This window comes from Bos grunniens, chromosome 23, assembly GCF_055505025.1.
Source record: "Bos grunniens cultivar Pamir isolate PY7600 chromosome 23, Bosgru_T2T1.0, whole genome shotgun sequence".
Classification (NCBI taxonomy): domain Eukaryota; kingdom Metazoa; phylum Chordata; class Mammalia; order Artiodactyla; family Bovidae; genus Bos; species Bos grunniens.
In genome coordinates, this window is record NC_141187.1 from 31,723,667 (window position 1) to 31,747,606 (window position 23,940).

The 23,940-nt window shown below is 41.1% G+C and overlaps 8 non-coding genes across 8 annotated transcripts; 5 read left to right on the forward strand and 3 right to left on the reverse strand.

Annotated features, from left to right (window-relative positions):
* Nucleotides 1-331: 331 nt before the first annotated feature.
* Nucleotides 332-403, reverse strand: TRNAA-AGC (transfer RNA alanine (anticodon AGC)). Its single transcript has one exon. It is a non-coding gene; the product is annotated as a tRNA-Ala (tRNA).
* Nucleotides 404-2,784: 2,381 nt separating this feature from the next.
* On the reverse strand, nt 2,785-2,857 carry TRNAF-GAA (transfer RNA phenylalanine (anticodon GAA)). Its single transcript has one exon. It is a non-coding gene; the product is annotated as a tRNA-Phe (tRNA).
* A 4,933-nt stretch (nt 2,858-7,790) lies between these two features.
* Nucleotides 7,791-7,862, reverse strand: TRNAA-AGC (transfer RNA alanine (anticodon AGC)). Its single transcript has one exon. It is a non-coding gene; the product is annotated as a tRNA-Ala (tRNA).
* Nucleotides 7,863-8,691: 829 nt separating this feature from the next.
* TRNAA-AGC (transfer RNA alanine (anticodon AGC)) lies at nt 8,692-8,763 on the forward strand. Its single transcript has one exon. It is a non-coding gene; the product is annotated as a tRNA-Ala (tRNA).
* A 4,096-nt stretch (nt 8,764-12,859) lies between these two features.
* On the forward strand, nt 12,860-12,932 carry TRNAF-GAA (transfer RNA phenylalanine (anticodon GAA)). The gene has a single exon. It is a non-coding gene; the product is annotated as a tRNA-Phe (tRNA).
* Nucleotides 12,933-14,081: 1,149 nt separating this feature from the next.
* Nucleotides 14,082-14,153, forward strand: TRNAA-AGC (transfer RNA alanine (anticodon AGC)). Its single transcript has one exon. It is a non-coding gene; the product is annotated as a tRNA-Ala (tRNA).
* Nucleotides 14,154-16,009: 1,856 nt separating this feature from the next.
* TRNAA-CGC (transfer RNA alanine (anticodon CGC)) lies at nt 16,010-16,081 on the forward strand. Its single transcript has one exon. It is a non-coding gene; the product is annotated as a tRNA-Ala (tRNA).
* Nucleotides 16,082-17,752: 1,671 nt separating this feature from the next.
* Nucleotides 17,753-17,825, forward strand: TRNAK-UUU (transfer RNA lysine (anticodon UUU)). Its single transcript has one exon. It is a non-coding gene; the product is annotated as a tRNA-Lys (tRNA).
* The last annotated feature ends 6,115 nt before the right edge of the window (nt 17,826-23,940 follow it).

The following is a 23,940-nucleotide window of genomic DNA, read 5'->3' on the forward strand; positions in this document are numbered from 1 at the left end:
TGACGAATGCGTACTGTCCTGTGTCAAATGGATAGCTAGTGAGGCATTGCTATATAACACAGGGAGCCCAGCCTGGCGCTCTGTGATTACCTGGGGAGAGTAGGGGGAGGGGGGAACGGACGATCAAAACGGAGGGGAAACATATATAATTATTACTGATTCCCCTCTTTGTATAGCAGAAACCCACACAACTTTGTAAAGCAACATTCTCCAATTAAAAAATAAAAAGTGGACAGATAAATTTGAACAAAATTGCCGGAGTTATGAGTGACAAATTTCCCGAGAGCCATTTTGGTTAGCGTCAGAGAAATGCCACACAAGAAATTCCAGCTGGAGGTGCCGGGGATTGAACCCGGGGCCTCGTGCATGCTAAGCACGCGCTCTACCACTGAGCTACACCCCCTACAGTTACAACCTCTTTATGAAAAATAATCGAATGGCAATAGCTATCTGCATTATTTTTCAAGAACCGTAGCCCAGTACAACCTAGTTCTCTTCTGGAGAATCTTGTCCATGCTTTTGCCCTCCTCACATGGAGCTCTTGGCTCTACGAGAGTATGAAGAGCTAGGAACCAGAGTAACATCTACTGACTTGCAGTGGTTTATTCTATTCTACTCTAAGGATATAGTTGAATTAAATAAGGTTCCTTACAACATTAAAGAAGACACTAAGTATTGTTCTGAAGATTATAAATTTACTTCCCTTGTGGCTCAGATGGTTAGGAATCTGCCTGCAATGGGGGGAAACCTGGGTGTGATCCCTGGTTTGATCCCTGGGTTGGGAAGATTCTCTGGGGAAGGGAACAAGTCCCCAGTAGAACTGCCTGGAGAATTCCATGGACAGAGGAGCCTGGCAGGCTACAGTCCATGGAGTCGCAAAGAGTCAGACACAATTGAGCGACTTTCACTTTCAGTAACAAAGTATCTAGGGAAGAAATCTGTAAACTGGAAAATGTCAGTAAGATTTGTTTTACAAATCATGGATAAATCAGAAATTTGAAGAACTTATTCCGGACAAAATGATTGACTGGAATTACTGGGCATGAGTGAGGAGGTGGCCAGCATAAAAGGATGCCCAAACCTAAGGGGTGGATATTTCCACCTTTTTCTTGTTTTATGCCATTTAATTAATTGCTTTCAAACTTTTCTTAAATCTACGAACAAGTTTACTTGAACTGAATCAAGATGCGTTTTCCCAGTGAGTGCTAGATAATGAGCATCATTTACATACCACCAGGTGTAGGAAGGTTTGAGTTTTGAGACATTGAAACTTGGTGGGTTTCCCAAGAGCAAGTTGAAATCCTGCTCACAGAACTCTAGGTTGAATTCTGACCATGGTCAATATGACATATTTGTGGGTTTTTTTTTTCCCCCCCGAGCTTTCAAAATTAAAAAAAAAAATGGTGCCTTTAAGATATAGCTGGGGACAAAAAGTGGATAATATTATAGTAATAGCAATAGGTTACATTACGTCATTATACCACCTCCTTGATAAATAGACTCCCCAAGAGGTGAAGTAACTAACTGCCAACGGCTCACAGCCAACAGGTAGCAGGGCAAGTTTCAAAGCCAGGCAGACTTCCTGTAGAGCACCTGCTCCACATCTTTTCTTCTGAGATGGGAATCCTGAAGTCAAAAGGCAACTTGAGATTAGTCTGGATTTATTCCTCTTTGAAAATGTCATCACTTATAGGGAAAGAAGTAGTCCTACATAATTAATGTTGAGCAGTTTCCAATTCTCTGGGGAAATGGGAAAGCAAGAAAGCAATGAACTCACAATACTCACCATGAAATAAAATACCTCAAGTCCAGCATTATGGTCTGCAAACCCTGCTGTGACATTTTGTAGGGGACATGACAGCTCTGGTTTTGAGATGGCTAAAGGAATGGAAGACAGAAGAGAGGGGAAAACAAAGCATTCCTGAGAGCTGGGTATTTATTATAGCATCTCTTTCAAATGGGATTTTCCCTGCCATAAAGAGAATGCAAAGAAGCTTTGCACTAGGATAATATCTATCAAATGAATTAGTTAAATGTATGTCCAGTAGCTAGATCTATAGATTACGATAGCTCACTAGGTAAGCTTCCAGAATTTTTTAATTGGGGAAACAAAGTTCAAATCCCTAGGGGCTGAGGTCCTTCTGTTTGAATTTATTCTCCAGTTATTTCTAACTGGCAAAAGCCTACTGAAACCTTGCCTGCTCCTAAAGTTGTATTTACAGTGAGATTCCCTCCTTAGTGGTTGGTAAACTATTGCCAGGGAGACAATAATGGTTTGGGAACATTAAAAGGTTGAATAAATAAAATGAAAACTAGTATTAGTTGACACATGAAGTTTATATGAAGTTCAAATGTCAGTGTCCGTATATAAAGTTTTATTAGAACACAAGCACTTCATTTACACATCTTCTATGGCTGCTTTCAAGCTACAACAGAGTGGCTGCAACAGAGACGATAAGTGGCACCCTTTTCTCTTCCCACTGCTGCTGTTCACGCTATACATCACAGTGATTCAGTGACCATTGCCCAAGTTTTTCAGCGTCATTATTGCATAATATTTTATTATTTTTTAAAATCAGTAGTGCTTACTGCTCACAGGGTATTAATATGTTGGAGTACTATGTAAACTTAAAGAGGTCATAAGATACCTTTATTACCTTGGCAAAAAAAAAAAAAAGTTGAAAATCTAAAAGTGAGCTTCAGTTATGAACTCCTCCATGACTGAAATGTGACACATATTTAACATGCTAACGGAATACACTGTATTAACTCAAAAGACTAGTTTGCCGAAACCCGGGATTGAACCAGGGACCTTTAGATCTTCAGTCTAACGCTCTCCCAACTGAGCTATTTCGGCCACTTGAAATAATAGCCTTTGACTTCTATTTTTTAATAATTAGATTGTCTTCAGCTTTTTTTTTTGGATTTCAAATTCTTTAAGCCTGATGGTCTAGTTGTCCAATATACTTGCCTGCCCAGAAAGAACTGGACTCTTTCTTCCATATTTGCTGCTTGGATGAAGTTCCCTCTGGTGTGGGATGGTAGGTGGAGCAGGGAGGCAGAAGAGAGGTAATAGCAATTCACTGGAAAATCTTTCGGCTTCTCCACATCCTGTCAGTTGACCCAGACCCAGTTCAGAAACTAAAAGAACATAAAGGTAGTTTTTTTTTTTTTTGGGGGGGGGTGTCTCTTACTTTTCTCTTCCTCTTGATCCTCCTTCTTTGAAAGTCTCCAAAAATGCTGAGAAATGGAATCCAATAACTCCATAAGTTTGGAAAAATATATATGTACAGTAAGTCCCCTATATGCAAACTTTCAAAGATGCCAATATGCATTCCATCAATGTCAGACATGAGTGCTATTGCAGCTGCCCCTCCACCTCCTATTGCTGATGATCCTTCCACTCGACCCTATCCCACCTCTTCTCCCTCCTCCAGGCAATAACTCTTCTTGCCTGTTCACTTGATGCCAGCCCCCTGTATGCCAGCTGTTGTAGTGTACTACTATACTATACTATAAGATTAAAAATGTTTTAATTTTTTGTTTTTATGTGTTCTTTGTGTGAAAAATATTATAAGCCTATAACAGTATGGTACTATATAGTGATTGTATTAGTTGAGTACCTAGGCTAACTTTGTTGGACTTACAAACAAATTGGACTTACCAACTCACTCTCAAAACAGAACTCATTCATATACATAAACATTACCAGACTACATACTCATCACAATAATTCTCAACTGATGGGAAAGCAACTGTTACAAAAATTAGAAAATTTAAAATGGCATATCTCGTTACAACAGACTTTCTTCACAAAAAATCAATAGTTAAATTTTTTATTTAAAAAGTTTTACACAATTTAAAAGGTTACTTTCCAATTTAAGTTATTACAAAGTGAAAGTGTTAGTCATTCAGTCTGTGCAACTCTTTGCGATCCCATAGACTGTAGCTCATCAGGCTCCTCTGTTCATGGAATTCTCCAGGCAAAAAAATAATGAAGGGGATTACCACATTTTTCTCCAGGGGATCTTCTTGACCCAGTAATTGAAGCATGGTCTCCTACATTGCGGTCAAGTTCCTTACTTCCTGAGCCATGAGCTTTGTTCCCCTGGAAACTTTATTACACTCAAATTTGTACCTCCCACTCCCGAACCCTACTACTGCCCTTCCCTCCACCTGGAAACCACTAGTTTGTTCTCTATATCTATGAAGTAACATCAATAGTTGATTTTTTAAACAAGACAAATGATTTGACTTTGACTCCAGATACCAATATTATTTAGTTGTTTATTCAAGGAGCCAGTGCCAGTTTAAAGTGACAAGAAATAATCTGTGTGAGTAGTCTTCCTGGAAAAAACTTCAAGTGAGACTATTTTGTGAGAAGTTGAACAAACGATTCATTACAACATGGAGTGAAATCTGCTACAATAGTTTAGAACTGGTTGCAGCTAATAAATAAAGGTTTATTTGAACAAGTTTTAAAACTTGTGGGAAATGTAGGTCACAATAAGTGACCTACAAATAAGTAGACATTCCCTGCCTTTAACAGACGTCCCTGGCTCAGACAGTAAAAGAAATCTGCCTACAATGTGGGAGACCTGGGTTCAATCCCTGGGTAGGGAAGATTCCCTGGAGAAGGAGATGGCAATCCACTCCAGTACTCTTGCCTGGAAAATCCCATGGACGGAGAAGCCTGGTAGGCTACAGTCCGTGGGATCACAAAGAGTCGGACACAACTGAATGACTTCACTTTCACTTTTCCTGCCTTTATTCAGATACTTGTAAACTTTTGAATGTCATAGGTCATCGAACAAAGAGGTATCAGTGGAATCAATCGTTGCCATTTTTGAAAATTTATCAGTCATATAAAATGAAATCTTTGGCATACCCTGCCAAGTCACTTGGCAAATAAGTCATAAGCCTTAGTTCAGGGCTAAGATTAAAGCCTTGGAGGTGCTGGAGTTGAACCCAGGGCATCGTGCATGCTAAACACTGTGCTCTATCACTGAGCTACATCCCCTGCAGAAGGTGTCGAGGATATTCCATATGGCAAGTTGCCACTATCCCTGGATCAGGGAAGAGCCCTGGGAAGATTCCTTGGAGAAGGGAATGGCTACCCACTCCAGTATTCTTGCCTGGAGAATTCCATGGACAGAGCCTGGCGTGCTACAGTGCATAGGGTTGCAAAGAGTTGGACATGACTGAATGACTAACTGGGGGCTTTTTCGAGATTTAAGTTACCCTGCTGTTTCTGAAGGAGAAGGCAATGGCAACCTACCCCAGTACTCTTGCCTGGAAAATCCCATGGATGGAAGAGCCTGGTGGGCTGCAGTCCATGGGGTCGCTGAGAGTCGGACACAACTGAGCGACTTCACTTTCAATTTTCACTTTCATGCATTGGAGAAGGAAGTGGCAACCCACTCCAGTGTTCTTGCCTGGAGAATCCCAGGGACGGGGGAGCCTGGTGGGCTGCCGTCTATGGGGTCGCACAGAGTCGGACACGACTGAAGCAACTTAGCAGCAGCAGCAGCTGTTTCTGAAACCCTCAAGAGAAGAGACTTTGCTTTCTGAATTGAAAAATGTCTGAATACAAAAGAGATCTTTCATAAGCAGAGGACCCTCCACGGACTGCTGCTAGCTGACTTCCTGAGTGGCAGTTCCTGTCCACCACCAAGCATACATCAGGATGAAATATTCTGTTGAATCTTCAACTTCTTTTCTGTCTGCAACGCTCTTAGAAAAATATAAAAGATAGTGGAGGGGAATACAAAGGCCAGTGCCATGAAAACTACTCAGGAAATTTAGGTACATGTGAGGAGATAAGAGTGAAGTGTAACTAATATGGATATGAATTGAAGAGCCTAGTCAGTCATAACTAAACCACTGTGCCTATCATCTTTGAAATGCAGAAGCAGCATTCTGTCCAGGACACTGCAAATCTAGCTCTGAGACCCTTAAGGACAGAAGACAGGAAAGAAGATTAGAAAAGATGCTCCCGTTGATATTGTGCCTGTTTCAGACAGAATGTTTTTCCACAAGACGGTGAACATGAAGGAAGCCAAAAAGAAAAGTTCTTTATAAGACCTCCCCACACCTGGGTAGGTCCTCAAAATCTATCTGTCCCTGGGGCACAAATAAGTTGATGTTTCCTGCCTTTATTCAACTGTGCATCATTGTCAACCCAAACACATATACTTTTTTTGTTTAGTTTGTTTAAAGGAAATCCTGTCATAAGTGGAAGAGGGCAGGAAATCATGTAATTTTAAAAAACTTCTCTAAATGACTGAAAATCAGCAAGGTTCAGCTGTTCCTAGACTCATGTCAGAGAACTGGAGAGTTGAGAGGGGATGGAGAGGAGAGAGGGGGTGGGGAGGAGAGAGCATCCCGGACGGAGAGTGGGGAGGGGAAGACAGCTGCGGGGAAAGAAGAAGCAGCCAAGCCAGGGCCCGAAAACGAGGACACAAGAAGAAAGTTTGGGAATGAGCATTATACACCACTGATACTCGGATAAGGGAGAATGTGGATGTATCCGAAGTCTTTGTCTCTTCTGCATGTCGACAGGTTCGCCGCAAGAGGAGTCTTCCCTATTCTAAGCGAAGTAGGTGGAAACCTATGTCCTACGAGAATCTGGTTTGTTTTGTTCCAGTTATCGTAGTTTGAAAGATACTAGTTGCTCTTTTCCTCGCTGGATAAACAGGTTGAGCACTTTGGAGGGCCCTTGTGTAGCTGAATTTTTGTTTGCGGTGCAGTACTGCCGGAAATTCCCTGGAGTTTTGGCAACCCACTCCAGTATTCTTGCCTGGGAAATCCCATGGACAGAGGAACCTGGCGAGATACAGTTTATGGGGTCGCAAAAAGAGTTGGACACGACTGAGCGACTAAGTATGCACGCACGCACTGCAGGAATTGATAGCTTTATAAAGAGCAACTGGAAAGCCACGTCTGGATTCCTGCGTGACTGTAGTGACAGCAATGTTGAGCGTAGAAGCAGGGTCAGCGGGGACTTTGGGCTTATGTATCTGAGGCAGCAGATTTTTTAGCACACTAGCTTTGGAATGTGAGGGGCAAATGAGAAAGAAATGTAAGCCGGACAACAAACTAACACTTTTAAATACAAGTCCAAGAATACAAGTGTCAGCACCTTGGATAGCGCCTCAAACTTTTGACCTGAGGGTCGAGCGTTTAAATGTCTGAGCGAAGATTCTTTAGCTCTTCCATTCTTGTTTCTTACTCTTACGCAGAAGTCTCCTGAAACCCAGTTTTCTTCTAGAGATCTTTTGGGACATTTTCAGTGTTCTCTACTGCTTTTATACTACACTTCTCCCAGTGGGAGTTCTGAAGAGCCACAGTTTGAACAGAGAAAGTCTATTCAAACAATTACAGTCTGTCCTCCTCTAGATCTTTGTTTTAAGCACAAATGGTATTTCCATCAAAGATGCATGAGAATCAGAAGTATCTGGCTTCACTTTGGCCATTCCTGAAGTCATCATGCAATACTGTTAGCTAAGAATAGTAGAGGTGGGGGCAGGCATCCTAGCTGTGATTGCTCAAAATGGCTAGAGAGAAGATGGCTAAGAAAAACATGGACAAATGGTTTGAGTACACCCGCACGAATTATATCATTGTATTCCAAAGTTGCAAAGAAAACTGTGGCACAAGAACAAGGCAGGAAACTTTGATTGACTCATTCAAAAGACCAAAGGCAGCAAAGACAAAAATGACAACAATAATAAACAAGTCAAAAAACTCTCCTCGATGGCTTACTGAGGTCTCCAATAAAGGCTCTCAAGTGGAGGTGCCGGGGATTGAACCCGGGGCCTCGTGCATGCTAAGCACGCGCTCTACCACTGAGCTACACCCCCTCGCATACCTACGCTGCTTTCTTATGCAAATTACTCATGTGTTCTCTAACATCAATAACTTCCTTAATATGGATGCTAAATTATTTCATTTAACTTAATTTTTGCCACATGTTCATCCAACATTTCCCAGCCAGCATCTTTGATGAAATGTTTCATTTCTAGCATCTCCATTACTATCCTATTTCACTTTTCTAAACCGTGCTGCACAAAATTTCCCCACTTTCCCTTACTTTTTCTGCTCAATAGCAAAGTTAAATTCGTAACATTTTACTCCAAGGGCCTCATCATCACTGTTGAAGTCTGTCTTCCCAAGGAACACAGAAGGAAAATAAAAAGGAAGATCTGGCTCACACAGGATCTCTCGAACCTGAGGCAACAAGCACAACAGACTCACATTATCAGGCTTGAGGACCCAGTGACATTGGCAGCATCATTGAGGAGCACGAAGGGGAAAGAACAGAAAGAGAAGGAAAAGCAAAAGTAAGACGTTCTCAGTCAATTATCTTTTAGAAGACATTATTCTTTCAACTGTTCGGGTTAATGAAAGAGTTGTGAACCGAGGAGAAGCAAACCTATCCAGGGATGATCTCTTCTCTGTGCTTCTCTACTCTTCTACCACCAACCATAATTATATTGTACAGTCACCAGAAAGAGTAGGCAATGGATCATTATTCTTTCTGATCAAGTAAACTGATGTTAAGGCTTTTACTTTGGGTGGAGTGGGCTGCCTAGAGCTCTTGTAAATTAATTCACAAGACAATAAGTGATTTTGCCTCACTCACCAAATCTTCAGTAATGTCTAATACGAATGAAATATCCTGGCAAGGTCGGGGGTGTAGCTCAGTGGTAGAGCGCGTGCTTAGCATGCACGAGGCCCCGGGTTCAATCCCCGGCACCTCCACTTAGATATATCTATTTACTGAGGACCGCTACTAATGAAAAAGGTACTGAACGGTAGCAGGTGGTTTGTGAATCTTCAACTGTTACGGTCTACCCAAAATAGCGTCACTCATCCCTCCAAGAGTTTTGAAAGAGGATCAGGTATTTGTCATGAGGAATTAGACCCCTCAGTAATTTACACAAGTTAGCTGACCGCACATTGGGAAAGTTAAGGATTTTATGCTATCAAGCTTTCCTTGACATAACTCAATACACCCCTCAATACACTGATTCTTATCTCTTTAAATAAAATCATGCCTTTTATTCATAAATTCCAATCACAAAGAAACACCAGAAAAATCATGTAAAGACTTTGGAGTTCAAATTAAAATTATCAGTGGAATAGAGAGGGAGCAAAATGTCCCTGTGTCCGGAGGCTGGCCATAACAGTGAAAAGACCCACTCTCACTTCCTCTCTCTGATTCGTGTATCCATGGATCCTGATGAGAGAAATACATTGCCATTAGTCACTGATGAAGAGTATTTACCATATCCTGGATATCATTACATGGCCTCCCTCACCAAAAGTATTGTCTCTTAGCTCATACCATAACTAAGTATTCAAAAGGTCATTCCACCATCCAATCAGGTTATTTGCTTCAGGGTTAGCGGCCTTATGGTGAGGCCAGTGAATTCCAGAATATTAGCCTATTGCCGATTTTTTTTTTTTTCCTATCGGAGAAGGCGATGGCACCCCACTCCAGTACTCTTGCCTGGAAAATCCCATGGACGGAGGAGCCTGGTAGGCTACAGTCCGTGGGGCCAGTAAGAGTCGGATACGACTGAACGACTTCACTTTCACTTTTCACTTTCATGCATTGGAGAAGGAAATGGCAACCCACTGCAGTGTTCTTGCCTGGAGAATCCCAGGGACAGAGGAGCCTGGTGGGCTTCCGTCTATGGGGTCGCACAGAGTCGGACACGACTGAAGCGACTTAGCAGCAGCAGCAGCCGATTTTTTTTTTCCCCCTATAAACTGGCTTCTTGTCTCAGAAACAATGCTGTAGGTGATGTTGAATAAGACATTCAGTAAATTCGTGGCTGGTGGTTTTGGCAGAAGCATTGGGGGACATGAAGGGAAATCTATATATAGAATAAGTGTCTATTCCAGTGAGATTATATATACATTGTGCCCCTAATACAGAAGTGGTCAAATGTAAGGAACCTGACACCAGGGTAGGTAGTTGTTCCCCAGTGGAATCACAGCCCCCAAGTGAGGGCTCAAAGTTTGTGATGTTGGTAGTTTAGTCACTTAGTAGTAGTTTAAACTACATTATTTTGGTGCACAGAAGTCTATGTTGCTTCATTCATTACTAGAGAAATGTAAGTCAAAACTACAATAAGGCATCACCTCATACCAGTCAGAATGGCTATCATCAAAAAAATGTACAAACAATAAATGCTGGAGAGGGTGTGGAGAAAAGGGAACCCCCTTGCACTGTTGGTAGAATGTAAATTGATACAGCCACTATGGAGAACAGTATGGAGATTCCTTAAAAAGCTAAGAATAAAACTTCCATATGACCTAACAATCCCACTAGTGGGCATATACCCTGAGGAAACCAAAATTGAAAAAGACACACATACCCCAATGTTCACTGCAGTACTATTTATAATAGCTGGGACATAAAAGAAACCTAGATGTCCGTTGACAAATGAATGGCTAAAGAAGATTTAGTACATATAAAAAATGGAATATTACTCAGCCATAAAAAGGAACTCATTTGACCCAGTTCTAATGAGATGGATGAACCTACAGTCCATCATACAGAGTGAAGTAAATCAGAAAGAGAAAAACAAATATCATATATTAATGCATGTACATGGAATATAGAAGGATGGTACTGATGAATCTATTTGCAAGGCATCAGTGGAGACGCAAACATAGAGAACAGACTTGTGGACACAGTTGGGAAAGGAGAAAATTAAGAGGGTAGCACTGAAATGTATTCTTTACTGTATGTAAAATGGATAGTGGTGTTGCCCAAATGGTCTGGGAGCGAGCGATGAGAATGAAGACAGAACACGAAATCTGGTGCAACAGGTCAGGGGACCTGCAGCCTCTATTGGACTGAGGTGCAGAGTCCACTCTGAGTCTAGCTTTATTCCTAATTGCAGACTACAAGACTTTTTTGATCTTATCTTTCCCAAGACACTATGCTGACATAGTCCAGAGCTCCTTGTTTTCACCCCAGGCCGTTCTCTTTTGGGCTAGTCTTGGGAACGATCAGCAAGTGCGTAGGCAGCATTCACGTCTGATGCCAATCTGGTGTTCCAAGGTCCATTCTTTCATGATCCAGTCATACTCCCTTCTGAGTCTGGCCTTGGGGTTTGTAACAAGGAGATTATTCTTAAGAAAAACATGAAAAATAATCATTAACACGGTTTCTTAATATATGCTGTTTTTCCAGGTGCTATTTCTGTGGAATTTCTCAAGGCTGTGAAAGGACATTATTAGGAATTCCCACTACATATTGGGAACTTGCTGTAGGATGCAGGGAGCTCAAACTGATGCTTTGTGACAACCTAGAGGGGTGGGATGGGGTGGGGTGTGGGAAGGAGGTTCAAGAGGGAGGGGATGTGTGTATACCTGTAGCTGATTCATGTTGATATATGGCAGAAACACAATATTGTAAAGCAACTATCCTCCAATTAAAAATTTAAAATTAAAATAAGTATGAATAAAAATTAAAATACATATGTAGAACCAAAAAAAAGTAGTCTGCATTGCTGAGCCTATATATGACCTCTGTTCTTGTCATCATGGTTACTTTGTTCACAAGCTCATTGGGCAAGTACAGTGGTGGCCAAGGAGAAGCTTCCAGACATCAACAGAATGTGTCATTGTGTTCAACTGCCTCCAAGGAGGTTGCTCTCTGTAGAGCATTTACTTGAAAACAAATATCCTTAGGCTCTGCACATTTGGGGGATTCTGTCTACCCGCCTATTTACCAGACCTCTCTGTCACCACTTTTGCAGTTTTCTCTCAATAATTTTCTCTCCAAGCCCCTAATCACCTGCCAAACTATTAGCCACCTCTCATTAACTAGTGTAGATATCTACCCTACAACTATCCTTCCAAGCAAAATGAACAGTCACATACCCTGCTTGAAGTAATGCCTACTGAGAGGGTTTACCTTCACTGGCCTACAGGTTCTATGGAAGCCGCTCACACTTGTGTGGTCCCAGTATATGAGCAGAATCATCTATAAACCAGATCTGGTTTTTCTTTTTCTTCTTTGGTTATCAGGAGTTCCCTGTGAAGTTCTGGATGTGGGTTGAAGAATAGAGGATTGTACCAAGTGTAGGAGCCATGGGAATATGAGCTACTTTCTCACGAAAATGACTCAAAAGCCTTGCTTCATATATTCTGTTTCTACTTGAAAATGAAATGATGCTGTGCACTATTTATTACCTCACAATGCTAAATGATTTCCTTGCCTGAATCACAAAGGAGCGAATCAAAAACTGATTTAGTCATAGTTTCAATTTTATTTTTGAAGAAAATTTTGTGAAGAAATTCTGTTGTGATGAGATTTGTCATTTCAAATTTTCTAACTTTGTGACAGTTGCTTTCCTGTCAGTTGGGACTACTGGCTGAAGTGGTTAGTCTGATAATGTTTATGTATGCGGTATTCTTTTGGCAAATTCACAGCATCATTGGCTTTTATTTCTCACCATTTTTGGAGATTGTGAGAGATGAAAGAATGAAAAAAGAGAGAGAGAGAAATAAGAGCTACCAATAACATTTTTCTTAGTTTCCTTTAGTTTCTGAGCTGTGTCTAGGTCAACTGACAGGACGCAGAGGAGTAGAAAGTCTTTCCATCGAATCCCTCATTGGCACCTCTCTTCAGATTTTCCCACCTTTATGTGTTCATCCCATGCTGCCAGGAATTGGCTCCAGTTGGCATACAGAGAAGGCAATCAATTCCAGGTCTTTCCAGATAAGCAAATATATTGGACAACTAGGCAGCTACACTAAAAGAATCTGAAATCTTCTAAAAACTGAAATTGAAAAAAAAAAAAAAAAAAATGTCAGGAGAGTAAGTTTTCAGGTAGCCGAAATAGCTCAGTTGGGAGAGCGTTAGACTGAAGATCTAAAGGTCCCTGGTTCAATCCCGGGTTTCGGCATTCTATGCTTTTTAGTTGATCGCCAAGGGCGAGTTTACTTCGGGTGCATAAAGGAATGTTGTAATGGACTGACGATCACAAAATAGCTCTAGATTTTTCTATGAATAAACTCACAGTGAATTTATGAAATCTTACTCCAGCCAAAATTTTAGAACTTTAACTTTTTGATTTTAGAACTTTAATTTAACAAGTGTCTGAATAATCTATTGAGCCACTGACTTCTCAATTCAAACTGAAGTTTCCAAGTTCTGAAACGGACAACAGAGCCATTAGTACCATCCTCAGAGCAAAAATTAGGGATCCTTTCACGCTGGCCTTCTCTTCATCAGACCTTGTATTTCAGTCAACTTTCTGACCCAGTAGCCTTATTTTATCTATTAGTTTGTATTCCTGTATTGTTTATTATTCATTTTAAAGCTCAGTGTTTCCAAGATTGCCTAGAAGGTACTGTGATCTTTTGAGCTTGCTATAATTGTTGAGTACTTTCTTACATTCTGACACATTGATATTCTAGGTGACAGCAAATTTTTACAGTGGCTTTGGTTCCTTCTAGTGGGGATCTGTATGAAGAAATTAGAATATGAGGCTAGTTCTCCTAGTCGTTCCTCAAGTATCGTTGATTCTAGGCTCTTTTTTTCTTTCTTCTAGTCACCTTTTGTAGGTTGACAAACGTGAATAGATACTAGGAATGACGCCTTTCTGCCTAACATGAAGTTGCCCTTCTCTTCGTATAGCTGAGAAAAAGAATGAAATAAAGGGGTTTCAGGAAATAATGGAACTGTACGTAAGCAATCTTTGTGGTAATAATTTCAAGGTCTGGAAACACTGCTGCTGCTGCTGCTAAGTCGCTTCAGTCGTGTCCGACTCTATACGACCCCATAGACGGAAGCCCACCAGGCTCCCCCGTCCCTGGGATTCTCCAGGCAAGAACACTGGAGTGGGTTGCCATTTCCTTCTCCAATGCATGAAAGTGAAAAGTGAAAGTGAAGTCGCTCAGTCAGGTCCGACTCTTAGCGACCCCATGGACTGCAGCCCACCAGGCTCCTCCATCCATGGGATTTTCCAGGCAAGAATACTGGATGGGGTGCCATTGCCTTCTCCTAGGCAGATAGATAAGCCATTAAGTTTTCTTTCGTAAAACATAACTAAGGGGGTGTAGCTCAGTGGTAGAGCGCGTGCTTAGCATGCACGAGGCCCCGGGTTCAATCCCCGGCACCTCCAGTAGTGAGCGGCTGATTCTGGGAGATCAGCTGATTCTCGGGGGGTCATCATCGTGTGATGGGCTGCAGTTAAAGTTGCAGGACTCCACTTGGTGTTGATCTCTGGGAGCTACGTTCTCATTTTGGGGGGAGAAAAAGTGAAATATATCTAGTTTAGAATGCAATAAATTACGTTTAAGTATAAATAATACAATTTTAATAGCTTTTTAAACTAATAATGTCAAACTGTACAGTTAAAAAGCAACCAAATTAAAAATTTTAATATAACAAGATATAGGAAGAACGGCATACTCATACTTTCTCAGATCTTCATGCACTTTTGAGTTGAAGTTGACAAACTATCTGTAACATAGGACTGTAGGGTAACATGCTGTAACATGGTCTTTCTGCACATGACTATGTATGAAACCAGAATGTCCCCCAAAGTATGCCTCTTTAACATAAAAATTATTTTGAGCTGAAGACAATTAAGGTGCAAAAAAGTTCTCTTTATCCTTCCATGTCTGACCAAAAGCAGGATATTAATCTTCCTTTTACTGGAGAAAAACTCTTACCAGCCCAGATAGACACAAGTTCAGTTCAGTTCAGTCGCTCAGTCATGTCTGACTCTTTGCAACCCCATGGACTGCAGCACACCAGGCCTCCCTGTCCATCCAACTCCTGGAGCTCGCTTAAATTCATGTCCATCGAGTCGATGATAGGCACTAGAGGAATCTGCAAACAAACTTTAGTCCACTAGTTGCCTCCCCAGTATTTAATTTCCCACAGTTTACTGCCCTGAAAAGATAAAAACTGCTTTCTTTAATCCTGTCCTTTATCTATAAATTTACTGTTCTTTCTTGAACACACTTCATTGGCTGAGGTGCTAAACTTGCACTTTGAGTTACTTTTTGTTTATGTTTCTCCTGAGTGATGCCTGTTGCACACATTAGTAAGCACTGCTTTTCTCGAGTCAACCTGCCTTTATGTTTAAGAGTACCAGCTGAAAACCTAAGGTGAGTAAACTTTTGTCTCTTGCATTCTCTGTCTCTTGCAATTCTATGCACCCAGCAAGTTGGACAGCACCCCCATTAGATCTACACACTACTAAAATGATTCAACTCCTCTGATCATGCACTTGGGAGTGACAGCAGTTACAAGATCCTCTAAAATAGATAAATCCTTACTTTTCATTTCTAGACTTCTTCGTGGAGAACCAGTAGCAAATAATGAAAACCAGTGAGGATGAGTCTTTTTCTGAATTTCTTAGATTGTGTGAGAGTAGAATGTAGGAAATGAAGCACTGGCTTTAGTTTCTAGCACCTTTATTCTTGCTCTTTTCTTTTACTCTCTTAAACTGCATTCGCACAAACTTTTCTCACTTTCCTCTCCATATTCCCTTATTCAGTTTTTCTTCCTCACATCAAAGTTAACTTTACACCCATTTGCTCCTGACACGTTTCCACTCTAAGGGTTATCCTCACTGGTATGTCTGTCTTCTCAAGGAACATTTGACTGAAGGAAACAAAAAAAGAAAGATCTGGCTCATTCAGGATTTCCTGAACTCCAAACAACAAACTTGGAAGAGTCAGTCACATCATCAAGCTTGAGCACTAAATTCCACTGACAGTATTACTGAGGAGCATGAAGGGAAAAGAATAGAATTTTTTTTAAGTATCTCTCAGAAGGCTTTATTCTTTCAGCTTGTTCCTGGTTAATTAAGTAACTGCAGGCCAGGAAGAAGCCACTAGACTGTATATTTAAAAACTTCAGTAATACTAACATTTAACTTGATAGACTTTCTCTAGGCAAGCTTTAAAAAAAAAAAAAAAGACAGAAATAATATTTTATGAAACAGCCAGAGGAGCATGAATACAGGGGGGTGTAGCTCAGTGGTAGAGCGCGTGCTTCGCATGTACGAGGTCCCTGGTTCAATCCCTGGCACCTCCATCTGTATTTTGGTCAACTTTTCTCATATTTCAATCCCTCCAGCCTACCATTTTTCCAGGGCCGAGAATCGGCAACAGGAAGACAAGAAGGAAAGAAAGAAAGAGAATAGAATAAAGGGGAGTGGGATGGGGTGATGGTGATGGTAATATCCTTGCTCCTTTAGTTAGTTATCTGAGCAGTCAGAGACCTGGATTTTCATGTGGCTATGGAAGAGAAGGCCCCTGAGATGAGACTAGCACAAGGACTGAAAAAGACCCATTGGAATTGGAGAATAAGGAATCATTGGTATGTATTTTAGACTTTAGACTGAATTTGGACCCTGCAGTTTGTTGTTTCTGCTTCAGGTGTCTTCCTGCTTCTCTCAGCTTGCTCCGAAGTTTGCTCCATCTTCACCAGTTCTCAGGAAGGCATTTCCATTGCATCACCAGGGAACGTCTCAGGAATGGGGTATTTTTCTTGAGTTTTCAAATTCCTCCTTTCCCCTAACTTCAACCTCCTCCGACTCCAAAACTGCCTAAAAGACCGTAAAAATGCCGCGGAAGAAGACAAAGAAGAAAAGTATTGCTAAAGAGGCGGGTAAGGATGCGGCGGATAGAGCGGGATTTAGGTCCTTCCGGAAGGAAAGAGATGACAGAGCGGAAAGGATTCACACACAACCTGCCAAGAAATGCAGAGCGACAGTGCATGTCCAGCAAACCTAAGGCAGCAACGCGATCCGGCCCTTGGCAACTGCGTTTCTTCTTGAGGCTCTGTTTTTGAAAGACAAAAGGAGGAGGGAGGAGGAAAAAGAGTACACAACCTCTTTCGGACAGAATTTTCTCCAGAATGAGGAGTGAGCAGGGGGAATGTGTGGGCTGGTACTCCATATGTGAAAGGAGTCTCATTTAACGTCTTGTGTGAAAGGAATTAATGCACAGAGTCGGACACGACTGAAGCGACTTAGCAGTAGCAGCAGCAGCAGCCTAGATAGCATCTGTCACCTCAGGCACTGAGGCGCAAAAACACTTTCCGTCCATTTTGTGTGACAAGTAACCCAGATGTGAATTTTGAATGAAGTCCGAAAGCAGACAGTAATTTATAATATTAGGAAACTCTGCAAACTCAAACTCTGGCAGGTTTGGGAAACCCTGACCTGGAGTGTCAAAAACCCGAAGCCTGGGTGGAGTGAACCAAGTTATTGGCAAGATCTCAGGCGGGAAGCAATATAGTGGACAAGAGTGGAAAGGCGACGCTTGAACAGGACAAGGAAGGAGGCGAGTTTGAGTAGGATTGGGGTAAATGGGTAGGAAGGACCTGTGCAAGCTCCACCTCTCTTCTTTGCATCCTATACCTACAAGAAAGTGTTGAAGTCCCGTGTATTTTAGGGAAGTAAACAGAAAACTTCTGTCCCTTAAGAAGATCGCACTCGTTTGTACCCAAACTGTTGGCTTTTGAGAGCATCTTGGGGCCCTTTCCATAGGCGAGCTCTTCAGAGGGAAGTCAAATTGTTTCAAACCTGATGTCTGTTGTGATGGCAGCAGGTTAGTGAGTGTGGAAGTGGCCTCTGCCGGCTGCTCTTGGCTTGAGTATATGAGGTACGTGTGCAGGACTGACTTTTAACACGGATCACAATTGAAAATAATCTAATGAACTCACTCTTACTAGGCCGTCAGAAAAACATAACTTTCGTGAGCCCGGATAGCTCAGTCGGTAGAGCATCAGACTTTTAATCTGAGGGTCCAGGGTTCAAGTCCCTGTTCGGGCGTTGCTAGGACTTTTTTTTTTTTTTTTTTTCCTTTTTATGTCCAAAAGAGGTTTTCACTCTCTGCTCTGGGCCATGGTGCTGCCTGAATATTAAGTCATCAACTCTTAGTATGCAATCTAATAAACAAGGTTTTGAGACATTCGCTCAAATAAGCCAGAAACAGGACTCCTCCATGGTGGAATGGGTATGGAGAAGAATGAATTCCTTTCTGCTTGCGGGTAGTCTGTTGTGTTTTTGCTTTGTGGGTGTTAGATCGAGCCTGGAAAGAGGAGGAGCTTGGGTGTGAACATGATTAAGGTGCCGACAAATAGTACAGTCAAAGCTAAGATTTTTCCAGTAGTCTTGTAGGGATGTGCCGAATTAGACCACAGAGAAGGCTGAGCGCAGAAGAATTGATGCTTTTGAACTGCTGTGCTGGAGAAAACTCTTGAGAGTCCCTTAGACTGCAAGGAGATCCAACCAGTCCATCCTAAAGGAAGTCAGTCCTGAATATTCATTGGAAGGACTGATGCTGAAGCTCCAATACTTTGGCCACATGATTCAAGAACCAACTCACTGGAAAAGACCCTGATGCTGGGAAAGATTGAAGGCAAATGAGAAGGGGCAGCAGAGGATGAGATGGTTAGATAGCATCACAAGCTCAATGGACATGAGTGTGAGTAAACTCCTGGAGATAGTGGAGGACAGGGAAGCCTGGCGTGCTGCAGTCCATGGGGTCACAAAGAGTGACTGAGCAATTGAACAAGAAGGTGCCTGCAAATTTAAGATTCAGTCTTGTGAAGGTATTTGGTAGCCACAGTGAAACCCCTAAGATGGCAACTTTGCAGAAATTTGTGATTAAGGAGGTTTTTCTTATCATGGAAGACAGAGTGTGTAGAGCGAGAATGTAAAAGGGCTTATTGTGATTTGAAGATTGGGAACTCATTAACGGTATTTCCGGGAAACTGTGTCTTAAGCCAGAGAGACCATGGAATCCAGATAGTATTATGTTCCTTGAACTTCTTTAGAAATCCCAGGAAATGCTTAGAAATCCAGGTCAGGTGATTGCTTTCTCCTTTTTGCTGGCCTCCGACTGTATGAGAGTTTTGTTCTTCTTCACAGAAATCCCATGAAGTAGATTTTGAACTTGGAAGGACTCCATTTGTCTGAAACAGTTTGTCTCTTAGTTGGTCCAAAAGATTCATCAGATCTCTAGAATGTAAAATAGGAAACAGAAAAGTGACTGGTCTCAATGAGGGAGAGAAATAGGTGGGATGGGGAAATGGGGCTGGTTTTAGTTTGTCTCTGTGTCTGGGTGTAAAGTACAACTAAGATCATGTCCAGTGTCCTTGGTAAATTATTACTCTACATTGTGACAGAAGAAAACAGTGCCAAGTGGGGTCTTGTATATTTCTGATATCAGCAAAAGTGTGGTAAATTGTGAAGCACTGCCCAATATAATGTGAATCATGCATGCCAACCACATATATAATTTTTAAATTTTCTAGAAGTTACATTGAAAAAAATAAAAAGAAACAAGTGAAATTCATACTGCATTTAATTTAATACAATATATCTAAAATACTACTGTTACAGGAAGGGGGACATGCTTCCAGGGTCCAAGAGTGCGCTCTCGTTCACACTTGGAAATGTCAGAGGAGGCACATTGTGCTGACAAAGAGATTTTATTGCAGAAGGGGGGCCTAAGTAGAGAGCAGCAAGGTAAGGAAACCCAGGAGAACTGATTTGCCACATGGCTGTAGTCTCAGGTTTTATGGTAATGGGGTTAGTTTCTGTGTTATCTCTAGACAGTCATCCTGCTTGGTCCGTAATCTCAGGGTCCTCCCTGGTGGCATGCACATTACTTAACCAAGATGGATCCCAGGGAGAAGGACTCTGGAAGGTTGGTCATCTCCTCCAGCCTTTGGCCCCTTCTGAATTCTCCCAGTTAGTTTTCAGTGGCAGCACCAGGTTCCTTATCTAGAACTCCTGTTGCCTGAGACAACTCAAGCATGCAGGCCTGGCCAAGGCAGGTGGTTTTGGTCAACAGTTCCCTAACTGTAGTGGGAATTCCTAATAATGTACTTTCAGAGCCTTGAGAAATTCCACAGAAATAGCACCTGGAAAAACAGCATATATTAAGAAACTGTTAATGATTATCTTTCATGTTTTTCTTAAGAATAATCTCCTTGTTACAAACCCCAAGGCCAGACTCAGAAGGGAGTATGACTGGGCTCATGAAAGCATAGACCTTGGAACAGCGGGTCAGCGGCAGGCAAGAACGCTGCCTATGCACTTGCTGATTGTTCCTGAGACTAGCCCAGAAGGGAATGGCCTGGGGTAAAAAACGAGATCTGGACTATGTCAGCATAGTGTCTTGGGAAAGTTAAGATCAAAAAAAGTCTTGTAGTGTGCAATTAGGAATAAAAGATGGACTCAGAGTGGACTCTGCACCTCAGTCCAATAGAGGCTGCAGGTCCCCTGACCTATTGCACCAAATTTCATGGCTGTTTTCATTCTCGACGCTCAGTCTTCGACGTTTAGGGCAACACCTGACTTTATCATGTCAATAAATAGTTCACATATAACCAACAAGCTCATGGAACTCTGCCCAATGTTATGTGGCAACCTGGGTGGGAGGGGAGATTGGGGGTGAATGGATACATGTACATATATGGCTGAGTCCCTCACTGTTAACCTGAAACTATCACAACATTGTTAATCAGCTGTATACCAATACAAAATAAAAAGCTACTAAAAAAGAATGAAAGAAAAAAATAATCCACATAAACATAGTACCTAAGTATTTTACATTCTTTTTTTCATACTAATTCTTTGAAATCTGGTGTGCATCTTAAACTTATAGCACATAAGTTGGACTGATCATATTTCAAGTACTCAAGAATCACATGTGCTAGTGGCTACCATATTGGACAACAGAGTTATAAGAACTAATGTATTTAAATAAACAGAAGAAAATATATAAATGTGCAAAATTCTTTCAAATTAAAGCAGTTCTGTAACTCACACTCAAAATCAATATGCAAAATTTCACTCATATTTGTGAAGTATGCCAACTAAAAATTGCCACTTTGCCATCTGCCTCTCCAAGGATTTAAGTCATTAGCCACTGCAGCTGCTGACCTTCAACACACCCTGAAAGGAATTCAGAGTGGAGATCCGGAATGAGGCACTCTGTGCTCCAGGAAAACACTGGCAGAACAGGCCTTCAAAAAGATATTTTCAGGAGATTTTATGACCCCAAGTCCTTACATTTTCTTATATCTGCTGCTAAGTCACTTCAGTCGTGTCTGACTCTGTGTGACCCCACAGACGGCAGCCCACCAGGCTCCCCGGTCCCTGGGATTCTCCAGGCAAGAACACTGGAGTGGGTTTCCATTTCCTTCTCTTATATCTAGAAAAGCACTAAAATCATTAATGGTGACATCTGCTCCTCCTGACTAGCAGCAAACCTCTGCCAAAAAGTGTGCTTGATTGCATGTGCCCTCTTTCACTAAAATCATATGTAATACTGATCTTCCCCCTACCTGTTCAGAGCAGTTCCTCAGAGCTATCTGAGACTCCCTGGCTATAGTCCTCATTTTGCCCCCAATAAAACTTAACTCAGAACTCTCACATTGTGCTTTTCTTTTTTTTCCCTTCTGTTGACAGGTGTTGACTGAAATAAAAATGCACAATGTGGGAGCTGTAAGTTTTATTTGGGGATTTATTAAGGACTAAAGTCTGGGAGAGGCTATGTGCAAATACTGGTAAATTGCCACTATGCAAGATTACCTAAATTCTTTCTGATAAAGTGCTAGTATTTAATATCCTTCTACCATTCTTAGACAGAGGAGCCTGGTGGGCTACAGTCCTTGGGGTCACAAAGAGTTGGACACGACTGAGTGTTAATTCAGTGTTAGTTCACCATCCTTTGTCTTTCCTATGCCTAAAGACTAATATATGGTTTGTGTGTGTGTGTGTGTGAATGACAAGGATTTTCTTCTACCCAAATCATTCACTCATAAAAATACATGAGTTAAGACTTAGAGGTGAAAAATCCACTGGATATTTATTTCTTCCAGGGTATTCCTTCCAGGGTATTTCCCCCATTATTCTTGTATGCAAAAAGCCATATTTAAATTTTTCTAAGTCAGTGGTCACATTTCCACAAGACTCTGAATCCCTCAATTTTCAAGAAACTACTTTGGGAGTCACTGGGGAGAGAGATCCTTCTGTTCAACAGAAAATTAACTTCAGAAGGTTGGTATATACTTTAAAAAAGCTATTCAAGTGTGTGCATGCTTTGAAGACAGAGTACATCATAGTAAAAAAATATATATATATATTTGAAAAGAGATTCAGATATACATATTTTCAACAAAAGTCTTTATCATAAACAAGGTAAAATTTACCTCTGAAAGGAAACTCAGATACACTTTTGAAAAGAACAAGAGTCACTATAACTTTCAGGGGGGAAAAAAAAAAGCAGGGAGGGGAGTAAAACAAAGAATTTGTAGTTAGGCTTTAGATTCTCCTAACTGGTATAATGCTATTTTCATTAGGAACTCTGTTCTCATCAGGAGTTCTAGGTTAGATTTATCTGTTAACAATTATCTGTTAGATAAATTGTACAGTTCAAATATTATGAGTGAATACTCTATTTCTGACTGCTAGATCTGTAAACATGGAGCACAGTGGGTCACAATCTCCCACTACGAGTAAAGATGGCAAATATGGGTAGTTACCTGGACAAAAAAATTTTGATTTAATATCCCACAACTTACAGCAGGGTGAATTCTCAACGGTGTTTGAGATTTATTAATACAAAATTTAGAAGTACTTCAAAACCACAAGTAAAATTTTTAATAACTTTGGAGTGGGGAAGGTTATTCCAATAATGATTCAAAAATCCAAAATTATTTAAAGGAAAATTTGACAAATTTGATTTCAAGAGAGCTTCTGAAAGAGTGGTAAGAGCATAGGTAAATTTTTTTAAGTACATTTATGCTTTTCTTACTTTCCAAATTTTCTGCAATATGCATTATTTGGATAATAATAGAGTAAAACAAAACAAAGCAAAGCCTCCTCTATAACAAGGAAAAATCCACAAGCAAAGTCAATGGCAAATTTCAGACTGGGAAAATAGAACTGCTATTCATATAACAAAAGGGATAATTTCCCTGTTTCACTAAATATAGGCTTGATTATGATGTTAAAGAAAGCATCCACAAAATCTCAATGGTTTAAACAATAAAGGCTTATTTTAACACTTTATATATTTTCCCTCATTGATTGGCTGATGGCTCACCAATATTTTTCATCTGGGATTTAGGATGATAAAGTAGTGAAGGGTAGGGGAAAAACATCTTTTCCTTCTACCCGTCTTAGGTTCTTAGGTTGCAGGTGAGCTCTCCGAACTGACCAGGTTCATTCTTCCGCGGAGTAGCCAGCGGAACGAGAAGCTGGCCAGTGGATAAAGGAAAGGGGGAAACAGGGAATTCGGGCTTCTTAAATCTAAGATTTTTCATGAACCCACAGTTTACAGATAACCACTCAGATTTAAGGAGAGTTAGAAGGTCTCTGTGGAGAGAGCCGTTACCTCTGGTGACAAAGACTAGGGCAGAATTTTCACAATTTCAACAATCTGGACATTTTTTGTTTGTGGTTTTGTTGTCGTTTATCTTTTTTCCTCCAAGCGAGAGCAAGTAGAAAGACGCAGCTCCAAAGAGTCTTTTGACCATTCAACCATTCAGCTACAAAGAAAAGGGGTGGCGGGGGAGGGGGGGCGGAAATCTCATTTTCTATGAGCCTTTGGCTTGTAGACCATTCTTCAGAGTTCTGAAAAAAAACCTCCCAGTGATTTCCACATGGGGTTCGATTTGGCCAACGCGAGAGAAAGCACTTGTGCTGAAGCTACTGAATGAAACTGTGCTCTCAGTAACGATATGAGTTGTATGTTGTCACTGCATCTCCAAAGGGGATTACTTGGATAGAATCCGAAAGCGGCTTTAAGTGTAATTCATCCTCAATGATGGTTACTATCTGGTTGGAAATAAAAAGATACTCCAAACTGTGCAAAACGCATTGAGCTTTTAAAAGCACAGGAATCCTACCCAGCAGCGGGTTTTCATCA